This window comes from Macrobrachium nipponense, chromosome 6 (genome assembly GCF_015104395.2).
Source record: "Macrobrachium nipponense isolate FS-2020 chromosome 6, ASM1510439v2, whole genome shotgun sequence".
Classification (NCBI taxonomy): domain Eukaryota; kingdom Metazoa; phylum Arthropoda; class Malacostraca; order Decapoda; family Palaemonidae; genus Macrobrachium; species Macrobrachium nipponense.
Window position 1 is genome coordinate 14,531,656 of NC_061108.1, and position 22,239 is coordinate 14,553,894.

Sequence of the window (22,239 nt, forward strand, 5' to 3'; positions counted from 1 at the left end):
CTGCATATCAACTATATACACCTATGTTATTCACAGATGAAGACCAAAGAAACTAAAGTTGTTGAGTTGGTAAAACCTCGATAGACCTCTGTCAGAGAGAGAGAGAGAGAGAGAGAGAGAGAGAGAGAGAGAGGAGAGAGAGAGAGAGAGGAGAGAGAGAGAGAGAGAGAGATAATTGTATAGATAGGTTACTGTCGATTCTGACATAGCTCCTATCGAAGTGCCATATGAAGATTTATCGCCGTCTTTAAAGTTTCCATTTACAAAACGACACTAGGCCTAATTCTCGGCCCTTTCTGCAAGGCAACCTCGCATTATGCTAACTCCACTTTCTAAGTTCCGGTCCCAGACATAAACAACTCGAGCAGATTTGAACTTCGGTCATTAATTTCATTTACTCTACATATATTTCTGAATTTGATTAGCCGTTAGAAAGGCTATCGGTATTTTTTTTACTATGACGCTGACGGAGGAACATGCAACCACGGAAGAGGAAACTGCATGACTAGTTGGCAGGAACTGCCGTGAATCTTATCCCTAAAGATAGTTGCCTAATTTGTGGGCTATTTACTATTGCGTCTTTACGATAAGCTGTCAAACGGCATATGGAATACGCACATACAGGCTTGATGAACTTCATCGTGTTTGGTAAAATATTAAAATCAACCCTATCACCAAATATATAATAAAAATACCATTTAAAATTATTGCGATGAAATACACTGAAATGTCACAATTATCACGTTTACATGGAACTAGGCCTAGACCGATAACTGACTATGCAGACCTCTCGTCTGATTTAAATCAAGCTAACCCATCTTTCAGATCCGAAGCTTTACCACTTTATCTTCACCAGATCTGTAGCTTTAGCAAAACTTCCTAGGGTAGTAAATCATTCTTTTTAATAAGTCAGATCATTCCGAGATTGCATTTCAAGTTCTGCAAGCACGCGCAAACGATGTGTGTGCATACATAATAATAGCGTACTACGTGATCGTATGCGAGATACTCTCCACGGCTAAAGGATTTTTTCTGCTTGTTCTTGTCTTTTAAGTGTCCTTACAATTCCTTCGTTTAAAAGGCGAACCTGGCCAGCATATTGATATCTTGACGTGGTACCTAGACCACAAGAATTGCACAGTGGTGTCATTTGTTACTGAATCTATTTGAAGTAGGAAAATTCCACTTGTAGACGTTTTTATCGCAACAAACTTTCGCTAGGTATTTTTGCTTTTAATAGCATTTTTTTTTTCTTACAAACACGTTGATCGACTGGTAAGTTGGTCTAACATTATCCATTCTAAAAGCCGTTTTAATATCGCTGACTTCACTTTTATAAAACAGCACAAATAATTATTCATTACATTGTATTTCATTTACAACATTCTCGCAGGGAACACTTGGTGAAGAATAGTAAAAAGTAAAGTTAATAAAAAAAAAAAGCCCAAAAAAAATGGGTTCATGAGAGAGAGAGAGAGAAGAGAGAGAGAGAGAGAGAGGAGAGAGAGATGCATAATGAGAGACCGTTACTACAGTTACTCTTCTTCCGTTCTGGTGTAACCTTTCCTTTAAATAAAAACTAGTCACCTTCCCATCTCTTCCTATCATAGCGTCTTCCTTTACCTCCTTCTTATCTAACGTTTTCCTGTTCCATGATTCATAAATTTTAGTTCTATTTTTTCCCTCCCCTTTTTTCAGCAGAGGCCATCCCCCATGCTAAGTTCCCGAACCCCCCCAAACCCCCCGGGGTGGCTCTCACAACAGCCATCTGCTCATTTCCCCACCCCTGGTATTCCCCCTAGGGACAACCACCTAGGGTGGTCAGACTAAGTACACACAAAATGCATAAGTGACGCAAGGCAGAAAGGAGGACATTTTGCGTTTCGCAAAATCGATAAACTTTAGCACCGGAATGCGAAAACGTTGTTCGGTCGTTTCAATCACGTCGTAAGATTGGGGGAGGAGTCCGTTACGACGCGTGTGTCCACAACATCGGGGTTCCCCCGGGGAGCCGTTTCCTTTACTGTCGTAAGCGCGATATTCTTTGCCTATTAGATAACTTCAAAACTTTTGAAATGGAAGAAATGCATCTCTTTTGGCATAATTCTCTTCAGGACGTTCCGTTCGGGCACCATCGCACGGAGAATTGACTTTCGATACGTGTAGTGAGTTCCCATCTCACGTCGAAAAGTAACGTACCTGACAAGTACTGACGAAATAATCCAACACAGTCGGAAGACGGATCACCATAACGACCTCACACACTCACTGCCATAGACCAACTGACACCCAGCCAGACCACCAGACCCAGCGAACCGCGTTGCTCGGATCTTCTTCTCCAGTCGAAGGGCTCAGTCGGCATCGCTCGCTCGCTGCTGCTGTGCTGCTGCTGCTGCTGCCTGCTGCTGCTACCCAAGTCAGCCAGATGCTGTGCACAACAGCTAACAGCCAGAGCCATCTGTTGTTGAAACCCTGCAACTGAATGACAGCGACACAGATTGCCCACCCCTTTTTTTTATTTTAATAATCTGAAATCATACTGATTCATTCTGCCGCTGACTTCCCAGCAAACATCAGAAGGATATTGCAGTATCTGCTTACCCGGAATAAGGGAAATTTCCAGCTTGGTTGAGAATGTAAACAAAACTATATCTTTTACTTCAAACTGAAATGCTGCAATGAAACACAGAGTAGACGTATTAAAAATGATAATAGCTCTTTCATTCCCTCTTGGAATGGGGAACTTTACACAAACCTACGGAACATAACAGAAAATAAAACCATTCTTAGATAATAACTTCAACAAAATATATACTATAAATTCTTAAAATTCCAGTGTTATGACGTTGTCATGAATAGTAAGTACCAAATGGGAAGCCTTAGGATACATCCTAATCTAACGCTCCCTCAATCTACGACACGATGTCTTGACCTGGCTCCTAATATGACAAGTGTTCATAGCAGAATGACATGTGCAACATTACTGCAATATTACCGGTTTGAGATTTGTGTGAGTTACAAATGAACAAGTATTCTCCGTATTTTCTTAGAATTCTTTCATCTAGCGCCTCTGTTCCTCCTGGTCGTAAAAAAAAAAAAAAAAAAAAAAAAAAAAAAAGTCTTCGCATCATTCATCTTTTCGTCATACAGCTTCAGACTTATCATGGAGGCCATACGACTTTCATATTTTAAATATGTGCTAAAAGATGACGTGGTTGCTTCATTTTGAAATATAAAAATGTTGTCTTTATATAAGTAAGTGACGTTTTACTTACGCCTTTTCCATCCACACATATCTAAGTGTGTTTCCTCTGCTTAAACCTTAACGACTAAAGACAAGCGATTAGTTTGATCAGTAACACCTAAATCTCACCTACTTCTCAGTTCCTCACACCGTTCGATATGGAACAGCCTCCCACCAGAGGATGTCGCGCAAATTAGAGTTTCAAAAGTCCAAGTGAAAAATGCAATGCATTACTGCCCTAATACTTTTATTCTTGCATTTAAATACTTTTCGTCTATTTGTCTATTTTATTCTTTGTTTTTTATCCTCTTAATTCTTCCCAAGAGCACCATATTCATTGGAAGTTTGAATTTCAAGTCAGTGGCCCCTTTGGCAGGCTTGTTCCATATGAATAGGTTTCATCTACTGAATAATAATAATAATAATAATAATAATAATAATAATTTTTTACTACAGTCCTCCAATTCGAGTGGGTGGTATTTATAATGTGGGGTTCTGGGTTGCATCCTGCCTCCTTAGGAATCCATCACTTTTCTCACTCTGTGCTGTTTTCTAGTAGCACACTCTTCTGCATGAGTCCTGGAGATACTTCGGCATCTAGCTTTTCCCAAGTTCCTTTTCAGGGATCTTGGGATCGTGCTATTGTCCCTATGATTAAGGTTACAATTTCCACCGGTATATCCCAGATCCTCCTTATTTCCATTTTCAGGTCTTGATACTTAAACATTTTTTCCTTTTCTTTCTCATCTTCTCTGGTGTCCCATGGTATTGCGACATCAATGAGTGATACTTTCTGCTTGGGTTTATCAATCAACGTCACGTTGGTCTATTGTTATTGTTATTAATATTCAGGAGAAGAAGAAGAAGAACCCCATTCATATGGAACAAACCTACTACAGGAACCATTGACTTGAAATTCAAGCTACCAAAGAATATGACGTTCATCGGAAAGAAGTAATACAAAGTAATGAGAAATAACAAAGTAGAGATAACTCATTAAAAAAAATTAAAAAAATTAAATAAATAGACAAATTACTAAATAAATTGAAAAAAATTCATATAAATTATCAATTCACTTACTTGTTAATGCACATAATTTCGTCATGGTAATTTAACCTAATAATTGGCTTAATGTGTCAGGCCTAATAACTGTCTAAATTAGGTAGCTTATCATTTAATCCTCATTTTAGCAGTAAATAGCTATATATCAACAATATCTCCGATGTTATCGCATTATCATTGATATCATCGTAAGTACCCATTACAGTTCTGCAAAAGAGAACTATTATGCCGGCTTTGTCCGTCTGTCCCCACTTTTTTCTGTCCGCCCTCAGAACTAAAAAGAACTACAGAGGCTAGAGGGCTGCAAATTGGTATGTCGATCATCCACCCTCCAATCATCAACCATACCAATGGCTACACTCTAGCCTCAGTATTTTTGTTTTTATTCTATTTAAGGCTAAAAAATTAGCCATGGATCGTGCATCTGGCAGCGCTTTCCAGAGGCGTGGGACGCACCTTCACTCTACCCCATCTGGGAAGCAACTGAAGCGCTGATGGTTTTACACAGAATATATGCTGTACAGAAAATATCGTTCTGCTCAGAGTTTAAAGTATACATTAATGGAAAGTAGTTCCCCTTGAATGAAAATTATACGAGGAAACCTGTCTTTTATTATTATTATTATTATTATTATTATTATTATTATTATTATTATTATTATTATTATTATTGAAAAGGATTGCTGCATCAGCTCCATTAATTTTGTGATAGAGTCTTCTCTATTTTCCTTATTAAGGATTTCTCAATGTTGCTGAAACTGGCAAGCAACGTGCCAAAGGGGATCGTCAAATCCAGTGGATTTGACGATCCCCTTTGGCACGTTGCTTGCCAGTTTCAGCAACATTGAGAAATCCTTAATAAGGAAAATAGAGAAGACTCTATACAAAATTAATGGAGCTGATGCAGCAATCCCTTTTCAACAAGACTTGTTTAAAAGAGGGTCTATTCCCAAGATATATTATTATTATTATTATTATTATTATTATATTATTATTATTATTATTATTATTATTATTATTATTATTATTATTCAGTAGATGAAAACCTATTCATATGCAACAAGCCCACCACCACAGGGCCACTGACTTAAAATTCAAAGCTTCCAAAGAATATGGTTATCTGAGTTAGTTGTCTGTGAGACTTGAACTATTTTAATTTACATTGATGATCTGTAAGAACTTGAGTTATTCAACTAGTACTTTACTTTGAATAAAACGTTATATTTTTTGTAACTCCGGCTCTGATTTGATGACCTTGATGGAATGGAGAGAGAGAGAGGTTGAGAGAGAGAGAGAAAGAGACTGAGGGTTACCAGTTCGCTGCGCAATGGCTATACGCATGCCAAATATTAAAATACCGGGGGGGCGGCGATGCCCTTCACTGGTAATAGTTTTGGTGGGCAGCGGATAGGTAACAGTTGGTGGCAGGTGGTTTAAGAGGCTTTTTATATATTTTATAACTGTAAGTACGCTAACAAAGAGACTGGTGACCAGTTTACACATGGATGTTTTTTTTTTGGTGGAGGAAAAAGGGGTTATAATTGTGTCACAGGCATAAAAGTTGGGGGCTTAGCGGTGTTCGAACGAAAAAGCCTTTTGTGAGATTAGTATGATTTTGAGAATGTGTTGTATTTCAGTAAATGACTTGTGGGGGTTAAGGTGTGTCAATCTAGTGGTAGTACTGAGCAAAGACAATGAACTAAAGTCATCAATTTTGCCCACGGTAATGCCTCGAGGGGTCGGGCACATTCAGTTGAGCTGAGACATTGTGAGTGCATTCCCGAGGCATCTGCGGGTGTGTGTGAATGATCGCATTTGCATTGTGCCGACAAGATTAGTGTGTTTTGCAGTCAGGTTTTCTCTCATTATGAAGTGGTGAGTGTTACAAAATGGTTTTTTGGTCCTGGGAGGGTTTTTGTTAATCATTTTGTGAATTGTGGGATTGGTTTTGGATATCACATTTTTTTCCCATAGTAGCAGAAAGTGATGTGTTTTTTTTTTTGGCGCATGTATAGAAGAGATGCATTCATCTTTGTGTTGATATATGCGTGTATATGAATGATTTTCATACATGCGAAACTGTGCTTGGAATTGCGTCTTTGCTTGGACAAAGAGCGCCCACTCGTTCTTACGCGCTCAGCAACATTTTCTGCTGATCCGACCCACAGGGGTATTGCAAGGGGAAGGCGAGTAGTGGTCTGCCTCAGGGGCATTGCTTACCGGGAGGTGAAACTTTTTTTTTTTAGTGGGGGTGAACTCCTTTTTTTTCTTTGTGTCGGGGCATCGGGGAAGAATTTGCCCTTGATAATGAATTTCCAATGCCAGGACATCAAGTGATAATGATTGTGATGATGTGAGATGCCTTAGGGGGTTTTTTTTAGAAAGAGGTTTTCTTTCTCTTGAGTGAAGAGAAAAGGAAATGAAATGCATATGGGTTGTGTGTAAGTTTTCCTTATGCTTTGGAAGGCACAAATATAATGGGGGTCACAGTGATTATTTTTTTTAATAGAGATTTGAGGGGTGTTAGAGAGATTACTTAAAATGATGCTGTGTGGTGATGAGTGATGGTGATTGCCGGTTGGCGCTGACTGATGAGTGGCGATGACTGATGTTGTCAGTTGGTGATGCCATAGCTGAATGATGATGATACCCGGGAGTTGGTTAATGGGGTTGTATGTGCCTGGTGATGGATGGGTGCCTCGTGTTGTATTTGGTGTTTATACTGGGGGAATTGCATTATTAAGACATATTTTTAAGAGAGATTTGAGATATTTCAGGGAGATTATTTTATAATTATGACAGATAATTATATTATGGAGAATTATTACAATGAATTATGGGAGAAGTTTTGTGGTTATTTATTTTTGAGTTTCTGTGAATATGTCAGTAGTTCATGGATTATTAATCTGGCTGAATTTTGGTGAATTGTGCTGAATTTTGCTGAACTTATGGTGAATTGTGCTGAATTTTTGGTGACTGGGCAAGCATTAAACATTGGTGTTTTTATGTTTTTTTTATACTAATTCTGGTGATTTTGATGATAGCAATTTTGGTGATACTGCTGATAATTATACTTCTAATACTAGTGATTTTTTTAATATATACTAATAGTGGGGTGCTGTAATGCTATCAAGGGTGGTGTTGTTTTTTTTGTGACTTTGGGAGGAACTAACAACACATTTTTTTTTTAATTTTTTTATGAGTTCAGCAGATAATTGCTTGACATATACGTGAGTCATGGGGTTAGTTAACAGTGCTGTGATTTTTCTTTTTTCCTTTTATAGAAGTTAGCCATCGCTGACACAAGTTTTTTTATCATGGGTGAATTTGAATTTGTTTTTTTCTCTTCTGTTTTCTGTGAATTTTTTTTAATATCTCAGTTCGTGACTTAGAGTCACTGTTCGGGAACATGTTTGTGTTTTCAGCTGTTGATGCTGCAGAGAGATTTATGGAGAATTTTTGCAGTTTCTTTTTAATGCATATGTAATGGCACTACATTTTTCTGGATATTAGTTCCAGAAATTGTGGGTTTCTTGCACAATACCTTTGTTGTATTTGTGACAATTTTGCCAGAGATAGAAACTTGGCTAAGTTTTTAGTGGCCTATGCCGTAGTGCATATGGAGAAGTCTTTACTTAGACACTGAATTTGGAGTGTTGTTATAATGAGTTGTGCACATTGGTGGATTTTTTTCTAGAATTTTCCTGGACAATTTTAATAGCCAAGTTTTTGCCATTTTCAGTAGCTATGCTAAGGAGAGAGTTCATAGTTTTTGACTATAACATTGAGTTTATTCTCTGGAGAATAGGAGGTATATTATTTTTGGAGAATATAATTTGAGATATAATATATTGGAGATATATTTTGGCCATTTGATATTTGCCTATGGTGGTGTGAGCTATGTTTAGTTCAATTATTTTGCAGCCATCTTTGTTGCAAATGGAGACACATTTTTGAGGAGATGTGAGCAATATTTTTTTAGTGTGTCAGGTGGATGCTTTGAGAGTATTTTTTTGGAAATGGGATTTCATTTTAGATTATCCTGCTTGGAGATATAATATTTTGGAGACCTGTTTTATTCCACATGGAGTTATTGGTGAAATAGAGGTAAGTATTTTTATTTTGCCGAAATAGAGGTGAATATTTTTATTCCTGGAGTGGTTTTTATTAACATGTGGTTATAGGGTAAATAAGAGGGAATATGGTGTGGAGGGGTTATTAATCAAATGGAGGAAATATCTTTATCACCGGAGTGGTGTTATTATTAAGATGTATATTATATGGTGATATATATATGTGTGGATGGCATTAATCCTTGGGAGTGACCTTTTTTGTGGTTACGATTTTTTTTCCTGGAGTTTTTCGAGCCAAAGAAGAAGAGTTCTGTGGTTCTTTCTTTTTGGTTTTGTGACTAATTGGAGGTGAGTGGCATTACTGCATTGTGGTTCTATGGAGATGTTATTTTTGGAGGCATATAATGCTGAATTACGAGTTTATCATAGTTTTTCATACCAAATAGATGATAATTTTTTTTTTTATATTGGGCAGTAACATGTGAGAGGTAGTCTTTGAGACAATCTTTGAGCAGCTTATTCATATCCTGGAGATAATTTTGTGAAATGTGCTTACTTAGTGTCAGAATAGACATTTTTGTGAGAATCATGAGTTTCTGAAGTTGGAAGTCTGACTAGACATTTTTATGCCGCTGTTCAAGCGCACGTGTCCGCAGGTGGATTTTTTTGCCGACAGTGCTGTGATGAGTCCGGTGTGATGACTCTCTTCTCTAGTGGTGATTGCTCGAGTTTTGCAATATCTGGAAATGTTTGACCATAGCATTTCATGAAAGTGCACGTGTAAGAGGTTGCTTTCTGGCCGTGTCCGGTCGATGAAAAGTTGCGATGGGCAAAAAAATTCCGTAACTATGCATATTGCATATGTTGGGGAAAACGTGGGGTTATGTATATCATGCTATATTATGTGCTTTGTGATGGGGAAGTTTACTTGTGATTATCTTTTTTTTTTTTTTTTCTCCTTTTCCTACGAGAGATGTAATTGGGGTTGTTGAGCCTTAAGTAGCATTTCTTTTTTTTGGACGGGAGATGTAATTTATTGGGGTTGTGATTTACATAAATGGGCATTTGACATTAAGTCTCATTGTAATTAATTATGTGAGCAGTGAGGGGCGGTTTTTGCTGTTAAACATTGGAGATTTTACTGATTTTGTGGGTTGCTGTAATATCAGAGCTTGAGAGAACATTTTTTTATTTTTGGGTCTGGGCTTGTTACATGATTTTTTTTTTCTTGGGCTCATTGCCTTTTTTCTTTTTTTTATTTGTGAGAACTTTCGAATTTGAAATGTGAGTGCAGAAGTTCCGTGGAGTTACTGTGAGTTTGGATTGGTGTGTGCTGATGTGTGAGTTTAAATGGAGTTAATTGGGAGACGTTCAGTTAGTACTTTTGGGAATTTTTGAAGTCATTATCTGATAGAAATAGTATCTGGAGTTTATTCTTTTTTGATTGACCGATGACTTGACTGACATACTTCAACACACCATAATCGTCGTCCCGACGCTAACAAGACGCTCACCAGCCGTGCAGAGATGTTGCTGTCATTTGCCAGGGTAATTACAAGAGTTTCTATGAGTCTACACAGTTCTACAGTGCTTTTGGGTCTACAGAAGCCGTTAGAAGTCTTCTACAGGGAGGCATTCCGCCTTCCTACAGCGTGCTACGTCTGTGCAGGAAGTTGCAGACAAAGAAGGATATCCAAGAATCCAAAATGAGAGAAAATTTGTATACGCCAATGTTATGGGAGATGACGCGTGATAGACTTTGCTTTATAATGCCAAGAGACGTTGCGTTGTTACTTATATATTTTTTTTGACCCGGCCAATGTTTTTTTATATATATAAGCTGTTTTATGTGGCCTATGGCTTGGCAGGGGCTAGCCAGGGTTGTGTCCGAGTTACTGTAATAAATAAAGACTGATAATATGTTCGTTGTGACATTTCTAGGAATTTACAGATTCATCATATTTAACTTCCCATAGAGACAGAGTCCGAAGCGACGACCTGAGAAAGCTGATAAATCATTTCTGGGATGGTATGATGTTAAAGATGCTTAATTAAGTGGGTCAATGTTCGTTCTGTGGATATGTGAGTTCATGAGGGCTTGTTCAAGGTGCCTTTGAAAAACTGCTCTTGCGACCAATTACCGAAGAATGTGAATTCATGTGTACGTGTACGAACTATGTCTATTCTTAATGGCTTGGTTTAGCCGAAAACTAGGGAGACAGCTACGGGAGAAAAGCAGCATGCTGGGATAGCTCTGCGAAAGTCTGTTTATTAAAGTGTGTGACGTTCCAGGCTGCAATGGGTGAGTTATCATACTTTAGCCAAAGGGATGGCTTGTTGTCTGTTTGACATTTTTTAAAGATGTTCTATTTCATTTAATCTTTTGACTGTCTTTATGATTGTGTGTGCTCACTATGTGTTCTCCTGTCTTTTAAACAGGCGGTTCTAGTGAGGGGACCGAGTGTCCTAGGGACCGAGTGTCCTAGTGAGGGGACTGTGTTTTGGAGAAGAGATAATTGGCGTGACTAATTACTGATTAAGACATTAAATACCGGGGGTTATCTGAGTTAGTTGTCTGTGAGACTTGAACTATTTTAATTACATTGATGATCCTGTAAGAACTTGAGTTATTCAACTAGTACTTTACTTTGAATAAAACGTTATATTTTTTGTAACTCTGACTCTGATTTGATGACCGATGAATGGAGAGAGAGAGAGAGCGAGAGAGAGAGAGAGACTGATGGTTACCAGTTCGCCTTAAGCAATGGCTATACGCATACCAAATATTAAATACCGGGGGGTGCGAAGCCCGCCCTTCGCTGGTAATAAATAGCAATTAGTAAATAGATAAATGAATGAATTAATAGTGAGGGCAAAGAGAAACAGAGAGACACACAGTCACCCAAGGTAGTCTAGTGTACCCAGAAGGAAGGCAAATAAATGAAAGGTTCATTTGGAATTGGAATATAAAATTTCAGCCCTCACTGGGACCTATGAGGTCATTCAGTGCTGAAAATGAAATTGAGAGTACAGACGGTTTTAAAGGTGTCCCTTGTAGTTGTGCTATGAATCTTTAAACCAAGGTAGCATCGATGTGGATGAAGTATTCAATTCCAGAGTAGTGGTAATAACAGATGGCTTCAAAGTTTAAGCGAGTATTCTGAAGGTGAGGTATATGCACCAACAGATGGGGTGGTTCTAAGGGCTGGTGTTAACACCTGAAGAACTAAACGAAGAACATTAGTAGGAAATGGATGATGAAAAAAATAATGATGATCAATTAACATACCTATAACCGTGGTCTTTCTTCTTGGAAAGTATCATCTAAACAACTCTCTCTCTCTCTCTCTCTCTCTCTCTCTCTCTCTCTCATTTGATTTGGTTGCCAAGAGCTTCAGTATACTCTCAAAAATAGAGAGAGAGAGAGAGGCCATGATATTCATGAAATCAGTCATCCAGTTCAACGTCATGTTCATATCACTGCACGGACGTAATCTATCTCCTTTCTTAGTTCAGCATCTGTTGAGTTTGAACCAATCCGAGATTATTCTTCATGACTAAGAAAGCAGGTACCTTCTTGAATAAATTTCTTGTCCATTTTTTTTCGTCCCACGGTCACGTGGAAGCTTTACTTTAAATCTGAAAAAACAAAAAATTTTGAAAAACGAAAAAAATAAAGATAAAATCATGAGGTTCGGTCATCTTGAGCGACCTTGTATTTTTCTTTCTAGAACTAATTTGGGTATTTCTTTCTATACTTTCAAAAAAATGAAATTCGTATAGGGATTTCTGAAGCCAGAAAGCAACGGCATCAAAATTAGAATACAGTAAGTGCTTTCTGGCGTTAAAGAACTCCAGAGATACAGTGTAGAACTCTAGACCTAGCGCAGTATATATGTATACACTCCAGCAAGTTTGGATTGCAATGGAGTTTTCTAATATTTTTCTTGTTTAGCTTCTGGAACCTGTTCAGAATACATCAACACATCAATCCCTCGACATTCAATGGCATTTGATGACTCGTCTTCCCATAGCTTAGAGACTTAGACTTACAAAAATTATCACCTTTCGCCTCTAAATGAAATTCTGATTGAAGAGGTCAGAGAATCCCCTTCACTTTCTGTAGAGATTCCTAGTAACTCAGCAGCATTGAAGGAACGAATTAGATAGAGGAGGAGATTTTGATCTATGACTATGAACTGGTGGACTACGGGATCTGCAGACCACATATTTATGTGGCAATAAAGTTCAGGTCGTGATAAGGGGGGTTTGCCGGAGTGTCTGATGCTCCAGTAAAACTGAGAATTGGTGCTGTCTCTGATGTTACAGTAAATATGTGAATCCAGTGAATAAACGAAATCCCTAAAGAACGTTCGATCCCTCAGGAGCTAGTACTAAACCGGCGAAACAGTGTAGATGAATCACTTTTAGACGTGTTTCGTACTAGCCCTTGCCGGGTCAATTCTTTCGCTGTTATGTGTTTAGTACTAGCCCCTGGAGGATCAATATTGTCCTTAGGTGCATTTGATCCCCCAGGGACTAGTACTAAACACAGTGAAACACATTTGACACACAACCACCCCCCTCCCCCGACCACCCAAAGGGGTACTAAACACGGAGAAATTTGGTACAGTGATGTTCAAATCTCATGCGATATGACTCCATTAGATTTCGTTCAAAATTCACTAAATGGCAACCTAGCATGTTTCCATATTTATCTATTATTTCAATGCGAAAACGCGATTTTCGCGTACAATAGGGCCATATATGTTTCATAAGAGTTAAATATGTCATATACTTAAAAATTGTAAGAAAATGTCACATGTAGCCAAATTTCAGAAAAACTCTTACGAAACATTTTCAAAGCTTACGTTCACCCATTGCTGAAGCATTTGACCAAAACGAAGTCGCCATCAAACCTCAGTTCAAATGTTAAATAAATAAATAAAAAATAAATAAATAAATAAATTTTTTTGCAACATTAATAATGCTTCCAAAGCAAACATAAAATTTGAAATAGTTCTATTGATTGCTTTTATCTCAACGTTGAAAAAAATGTAAATTATGTATATACAAAAGTAGAATGCACGATAGCAACGTGTGAGGGGTGGAGCATGTGTGACGTATCATTAGTGTCGGTGTAACAACAGCCAGCTGATATATAAGTAGGTCTACAATGAGTAGCGACCATCAAATTATCTTGAAAACATTTACTTTATAAAAATTATGGGTTAAAGGAATATTTGGATTTCATACATAATTATTCGTTATCTTTCTTAAATATTTAAAAAAATTATAGCATACTAGCAAATATCGTCTATTTGTCAAAGCCAAGATATTATTCCTAGGCCTAGGTGTTTAGATTTCTTTACTTTACACTTAACAATTCACAATCTCTATATTAACAATTTCTGGCCAGAAAGCAAATGAGGTTATCTACACATTCTTGCACTTCAAGTTTAACTTATGAAAGAAAAATATACAAAACCAAAAGCAGAAGGACTTTTAAGAAAATAATATTGTAAACCAGTTGAAAACAAGTGTTCCATATGCCTTGATATTAATACTTATATTTCGATTAATAGCCATCTTCACCATATAACCAAAATCATTAGCATCTTTTATTCTTCAAAGCACAGGTAATCTCTACAAATAAAAACATTAGTAGAGATTACATCTCAGAAAGCTTAGATTATTTTTCTAGGCTTATAAATCATTTTGCAACATGCAGGCAGCTTGAACACAGCCTGAAACTTCAACTTTGATAAAGAAAAACTGGTAGTAATTCATATTCCTCAAAGAACAGGTAATCTCTACAAATAATTAATTAGTAACAGATTACGTCCCTCAGATGGCTTAGATTATTTTTTTAGGCCTATAAAAATTTTTCAACATACAGGTAGCTTAAACGCAGCCGAAAACTTCAACATTGAAATAAAACTTGTTTTATTTTAATTCAGATTCCTACTTTGAAATTGTTGTTATGACTGTTGAGCTTATTAGGTCCACTGCCATAATGCTGCAGACGTGGTTATGTTGACCAGTCCGAGAGCATTTGTTAAGTGTGCTTTCATTGCTGGCACCGCTAACCTTATCACACCGCACTTTGAACTAAGCAACGTAAAGATAAAAAAAAAATAAAAAAAATCTATTCAAATCACACAAATTAAGATTTTATACCGATGCATAAAAGGGATCATATCTATTTTACCATAAGAAAATAAGGCTAGCCGTGACTTCGACAAACTTTTCGACATGAATGACATTACAAATATAAAAAGAAAAACAATAGCACTACTTGGCAACGTCACGTTGAGTCTGAGAATATGGACGATACAAAAAGAATCATGTCGCATGAAGATTTGAGTCCCACTGTACGTAGATGAATTATATTTCGCCGTGTTTAGTACTAGCCTTTGGGGATCAAACGTTGCTAACCAAGTTGCTCATTTTTCAAATTCCTTAGCGATTTCGGATTTCACATATCGTACTAACATTTAAAGCCCCACGTGATCAGTTTCCCTTTGCAAGAGATCGCAAAAAAAAAAAAAAAAAATGGGAAAAAAACTTTGCTTCCTGGTATTTTATTAACTATTTATCAACCAGTCTTGTTTTTTTAAAAGATGGAATACTTTTGAAAAAAAATCGTACTGAACACGTGATGTCCTTTTTATAGAGACCATAAACATAATCGTGACTGGGAGTTATTATTTAAAGATTTAGTCAACTGACTTTTTTCAATATGCCTGTGGGAAGTAGTCAGCAGTGCAACGGTTAGGTGGCATAGCAACACTTACAAAAATAAGTATGCATTTAAATTTCAGTGTGGAGAGAGAAAGAGAGAGAGAGAATGATATTCCTTATAGCTGTCCTACCCGTGGAGGGGTGGGGGGGGGTAGTGCTGTCAGTACACCTCATGCGGTGGACGATAGGCAATTGATTAGGTTCTTTGCAGCGTGCCTTCGGCCCCTAGCTACAACCCCTTTCGTTCCTGTTACTGTACCTCCCGTCATATTCACTTTCTTCCATCTTATTCCACCCTCTCCTAATTGATTCAAGCACAACTGCTCTGAGGTTTTCCTCCTGGTACACCTTTCAACTTTTTACTGCATTTCTTTTTTCAGCGCTTACGACCTCATAGGTCCCAGTGCTTTGGCCTTTTTGGCCTAAATTCTAAATTCAATTATAGCTGTACTCCGACCTTAGCCAAAAGAACTGACGATTTTCTTTTACAACAATTTCTTTACATCGGCAGGACAACTTTTTGCTTACTCGGGGAGTAAGCCTATTTGACCGTAGATTTTAGCACGCGCCCCAAGTAGGCTGTAGGTCGGATCACGCTTTCTTTTCTCTTAGGATGTCATTATTTAATGTCTTACAATCAGCTTAAAAAGAATTCTCTATATTTTCAAAAATGCCAAGAGATGAAATTTAGTCCAAACTCTCTCAAGTTGGACAATAAACTGTTTTGTGGATTTGTTTTAAATATCATCAAAAACTATCTGCCTTAGGAATCACATAGCTGGTAAAATACAGGGGAGTTCTTTTTAACTGAATTAACAGCCTATGAATTCCTCTATGTAGGAACGGGGCGGGCCTAGTCTCGTTCATGTAGTATACATGTATATGTTACAGGGAGTATGTGAAATCAAGGATTTTCACAAATCCCCAGGAAATTATGTGGAATGACCAATTTGCTTAGGACAATTTGACCCCGAGGCTAATACTAAACACGCCAAGAAACTCACTAGCGAAACATGATTTATCTACCACTGTTTCGCCGTGTTTTAGTGTTAGCCCGTGGGGAGTTATACCGGGTTTATATGTATTTTGCCGTGTTTAGTACTAACCCATGGGGCCCCATGGGAGTTAAATGTATTTTGCCCGGAAACGTGTTAATACTAGCCCCCTTTGGAGTCAATGTATTTTGCCGTGTTTAGTTACTAGCCCATGGGGAGTTTAATTATGTAAGTTTTGCCGGTATTTAGTACTAGCCCATGGTGGCAGTCAGATGTTTAGTTTCCGCAATGTTTAGTACTATCCCCTTTGGAGTCAAATATGTCTTTTGCCTGTGTTTTAGCACTAGTCCCAGCTAGGGGATCAAATGTCCCTTAGTCCAATTTGGCCCCCAAGGGATTTTTTTTTGGGGGAGGTTTTGGTTTTTTTATTTTTTTTGACTATACTCTGTTTTTTTTTTTCCATCAGTCATCCGCCTGTGGTGGTCGCGCATGGTAATACTGCGTCCCAGGCTTTAAATAGTTACGCTATGTGTAAGTTTTAGGTAAATAAAAGGATATCTTGGTGTACATTTGCAACTAGAAAATGTTATAATAATTTACTGCATGCGAATTACACCGTTAATATTCGAAATAGGAAATTATTTAAAGCCCGGGAACGCCATGTTACCATGCGCAAACACCACAGGCGGATGGACAGATGGAAAAAAACAGTACCAAACACGGCGAATCGGTACAGATGAATCACTATTGCGCCGTGTTTAGTACCAGCCCTCGCTGATCAAATGTTCCTAGGCAAATTGGTTATTTCACATTATATCCAGGGATTTCATGAAATCCCTGGATTTCACAATATTTCCTGTAACATGTACATAGGTCAGAGACATGGGAAAAAAATTCCACGACACGCAGTACGCTGTTTAGAATAGTACTGAGAATCAGCACAATCTTTCTTAATACACCAAAGTTTCATTGTGACAAGGAGAATACAATTTCTGTTATTACCTATTTCCAACTTTGCTTTAATTTCTAGTTCTCTGTAAAAGAAAAAAACTATTGTGCCGGCTTCGTCTATTATCCGTCCCGCCCCTCAGATCTTACAAACTACCGAGGCTAGAGATCTGCAAATTGCAACGCTCTAGCCTCTGTAGTCTTTATTTCATTTAAGGTTAAAGTTAGCCATTATCGCACTTCTTTCACCGTTATGGGTACCGGGAACGCGGGCCGGCCACCACGACCGTGGCTGTGAGGAAACTTCGGCGCATTTTTTTAGTAGTTTTTTTTTCTAAGGAATTGCGGTACGAAAGTGTGGAATTATGAGGCTTGCCCGAGCAACTTCAAATTAAAATCTTGGTAATTTTTGAAATTATATATATATATATATATATATATATCTATATATATATATATATATATATATATATATATATAAATCTTAATTTCTATTTCTTGAAATAAAATTCTTTGGATTTTAAACTTTTAGTTTTTTATTTTTCGTCTTTTGCGCTTTAGAATAATTAATGCGCATACGAAACAATTGTATTATTCAAGTAACATATTCTTATACATGTACAGGGATTGTAAATATATATATATATATATATATATATATATATATATATATATATATATATATATATATATATATATTATATGTATTATATATCATATATGTATAGATATATAAATATATATATATATATATATATATATATATATATAATACATATATATATCTGTGACGGTACTTACTTTCTTTGCACAGATCTAAGGTAACGTGCGCCGTGGAGGCTGTACTTTGGGGGAATTAGACTTATATAAATTTTTCTTACCTTGCTGAAAGCTCATGATATTGAATTAGCAAAAAGGGTTATCGTTTTGGATGAGAAATGAAGATTGATATTTTCTTAACATAGGTTTATTTCTTCGTTGGGGTACTTATAAAGTTTTTCCACCTTCTGAGTTACTGGGCTTTTGGACTGATAAAAACTTAATTGGCACTTGTTGCAATTACGAGTCTATAGGCACGAGGGAATTTTACTGAGTATTGATTGTCACTTTCACTGTCTTTGATTAATTCGCACACCACACTTTTGCACCTGTTCTTCTTCTGGGGATTCTTCTGTCTTTCTCTGTTTCACGGCCATGCCACTGCAGTTCTCCCCTCAGGCTCCCCGGTTGTTCTCTCTCTTGGCTTCCTTGTTCCCCTTTTTTCTCTGCTCCCTTTTCTGCCTGCTCTCTCTCTGTCTCGCCTTTTTGTTCAGTTGAAATCTCCTTAGCCCCGCCTTTGGATTTTTGGATTCTGACTGGGTGTGGCATTTTCTGAAAGACTTTTTTTGTGTCTTAGTGGTTACTAACTTCATACGAGGACCGCCTTCCTGTCAGGTCTTCTACAGTAATTCATAGGCTTTGAAGTTTGTATACGCCTCCTTCTTCATGTCCTGGCTTCTTAGGGGCGTATCCCTTGGTAACCTCATAGGTCATTCGTTGATACCCCTTTTGGGCTGTCTTATGACCAACACTCATGGCTTTTGATTCGTGCGATACTAGGAGGCCTATATTTGGGAGGGGTGGAGCTTTTAAGAATTTGGTACTTCCCTCTTTCTAACAACGGGTCATAGAATTCCTTTTTAACGTATGCCAGATGGCTCTCTCTGACCTGTTCACGAAAGGAACGCCGATTAGTCATAGGCGCTAAATGAGAGTAGTTTCCAATTTCTCGAATATGCCTGGGCGATATCCCTCATCGACCATAATCTCTTGTTGGTCACTAATCGCTGGTACGGACAGAGGCTTTTTGGGGGAGATGAAAACCAGATGTCTAATGGCTAAAAGCCTAATGTTTGGAGTAACAAAATCCTTTCGCTAAGGAAAATCATTATCTTATTTCCCTTTTCTCTTTTCTCCTTATTATCCGTTTCGTGCCTTTTTTTCTTAAGTATTATTAAGTTATTGTCCTTTGGAATAACGACATGTGCCACACTATTACAGTCTCGCCCTCCCCTCTACCTCGCTGACTCCGACAGCGTTATCTAAGCTGAGCAAATATTATACCTACAAGAGGACTCCTAACTTATGCTTCTTGGAAATCATATTGAAACTTTAACTCAAAAACATCAAAAGTGAATGTGAACATGAGCAAATCCTTGATTAAGTAACGTAAGGGCAACAATCAAAATTGAATGTAAGCGTAAATAAATTCTTGAGCAAGTAACATTCAGAGAAACATTAAAACTGAATCTGAATATGAACAAGTACTTGATTAAGTAATATTGAAAAGAATCATCAAACTGAATTCAAATATGAGTAAATCACATTAAGAAACAATGAAACTGAATGCAAACAAAAAATAAATCACCAAAAACAAGAAAAACTGAAAGTTAAACATACATAGCCCTTGATCACATAAGTTATATAAATGCATGGTAGAAGCAAAAAATAATGGTACTATCCAAGTTTACAGACATGATTGGTTCAGTCCTCAGTCCTATTCTATCTAGGTGGATATCGTCTTTCTTTTATGGAAAATAAAATTTTCGTTTTTCGTTGACGACACTTGATGGCTTCTTGTTTGCTGCGACCTGCTACTTGGAGACAAGTCCTGGGAGAAAATATCCTTGTGTATTTGTATGCAATAACAAGTGTGTCCTTGACTTCCTACTGAGATTGTGTATTGTGTTTTGTTTATGCAAAAATTTCATTGGGGACATTGTTACTGTAATTTCTGAGTAACCTGTACATTAAACAAATATAACTTCACTGCTTGATACTAACACAAATGGCAACTCGGTTAAGGAACGGTTAGTGGTTAATACTTGTAGGTTTCTTTTCTACTGTGACAACAATTAGTAAGTTTTCACCAATCAATATCTTTGTTAGTAAGTTTTTTTTTCAAAACAACTACTATCGTTGTTTAATGGAATCTTTCCATCAATTAACTTCCTTGTTAGTGAGTCTTCATCGATTAATATCTTATTAGTAAGTTTTCATCAATCAACATCTGATGGATTTGAACAAAGTAAGTGTATTAATTACCCCTTCACAATCATAATAATTTCTGAAACGAATTCTCGTATCTTAAAATCACTTAATGTCTATCTTAACCCGTCTTATTTATTCTTTTACTTCTAAGAATGTTCTTATGGAAACGACGTTACTTAATATACGTCTTGAAATTCTTATACTGCACATTGAATCGTTTCTTACATACCAAATAATTCCCTTCAAGTCAAAATAAATTTGAAGTTAAGTGCACTTAACCCAAAAAAAATGCTACAACCAACTAATTAAAGTAAGAATTGCAACAATAAAAAAAATTATTCCTAAGTCGACCGATGAAGGTAAACTTAGCAATAAAGAAATCAAATAAATACATGGGAATAATGGGATGAATTAATGGGTTTTCGTTCTTCTGTTTCACTGAAAAGTGACTCTTCTATTTCTTCTAGGTTTATATCTAATTCCTTCTCTGGAATGTCCCTCTGACGTCTCTGTCATTTCGGATTCTTCAACTTCTTTGGTTCTCTTGACCTTGTCCTTGTTTATCCAAAATTCTTCTTCTTCTAATGATTCAGCATATGTGGAAGGCATTTGGTTATTCATTTTCTTAACCTTTATCTTCGTTTCTTGTACGTCTACGACCTGTATGTCCTGTGAATTTTGTGGCTAACTTATAATTAATACCACTTCTTACTTCCTTCTTAATATAGACTTCATCTCCCTTCTTGTAGTCTACAGGCCTTAATCCTTCTTGATGCTTCTCTATCATATTCTGCTGGGCTTCTTCTAAATTCTTGTGCAATTGCTTGTGGATTACTTTAAAGTTTCCGATTCTTATCTTCATGATATCTTCAGAGTAATTAGCTGTACTGGCTGATTCAGCCATGCATAAGGTAATCTGGGTTCATATCCCATCAAAGCTTTTATGGGAGTTGCTCGAATACTCGTATGATGCCTTGCATTAATGATAATTGGACTAAAGGTAAAATTGACGTCCCAGTCTGGATCCTGTCCTACTGTGTGACGTAATACTCTAAAACCTTCCTGTTATTCCTTTCTACCAAGCCATTACTAGCTGGGTGATACGGCTGTATCGCTACCTTTTCTACCTTAAAGGCGTTACAAATTTTCTTGAACTAACGAGTTGTTGAACTCGGGTCCCAATTATCAGAAATAATGAGCTGTGGGGCAGAATATCTGCAAAATATCTTATCGAAGAGTGCGGTTGCACAATCCTTGGCACTTTACTAGTTAGTGGTACCAACTCTGTATATCTCGTGAGCGCGTCGATACATACTAGTATATTCTTATTCCCTTTACTCGTGGTATGAAGATTAGTGATAAGATCAATAGATACTCTTTCGAAAGGAGTTCTGTGGGATAGGATATTTCCCTAGTGGTACTTCCTTGTCTGTGTTTTCCTTTGTAGCTGTTGCATGTATTGCAGCTCTTCACATAATTACTAACATCCTTGTGAATTCCCTTCCAATGGAAAGTTATCTTTGGGATTAATCTAATTGTCTCATCCCTTCCTGGGTGAGCTCTCATGTCATCATCGTGCAGTTAGCTCAATGACCCTTGTTTCTTAGAACTCTTAGGTACTAACCTTTTGTGCAGTACACCTAGAAATTGACCAAATGGATCATATTCATGACACATCCAAATTAATACGCCATCTATGTCCGTTAGTGCATCTGTGGGACATCCAACCTTCCTACCTAGTTCGGTTTTTTTTTAATTCTTTGGTTGGCTGTGTTTTCTTTCGTTTCTAAGTATTTGAACAACAGTTTCTTCCTTATATCTTCATCTCTTTCTTGTTTCTTTATTTTTTAAGAAATTTTGCCGGGAAAGCTCCTCTGTATAGTGCATGGTGAGTACATTTATGTCGTTGCACATTGTTTTTTTTCATTCTTTTCTTCTTCTTGACTTATCATATTTATACTATCACCTTGTGACACATATCTTGATAATGCATCTGCTACCTTATTCGTCTTCCCAGGGACATATTTGTCACCTCTATATCATAATCTGGGCTGTCATGAACCAACGGGCTCTTCGTCCCGAAAAATTAGGGTTCTTTAGCATTTCTACTGCGGCGGAATGATCCGTGAACACGGTTATCTTG

The 22,239-nt window shown here is 37.2% G+C and overlaps 1 protein-coding gene across 1 annotated transcript in view; it reads left to right on the plus strand.

Moving 5' to 3' along the window:
* LOC135216404 (X-ray repair cross-complementing protein 5-like) overlaps positions 1-22,239 on the plus strand; it is a 205,487-nt gene that overhangs the window by 11,403 nt on the left and 171,845 nt on the right. The window lies entirely within an intron of this gene.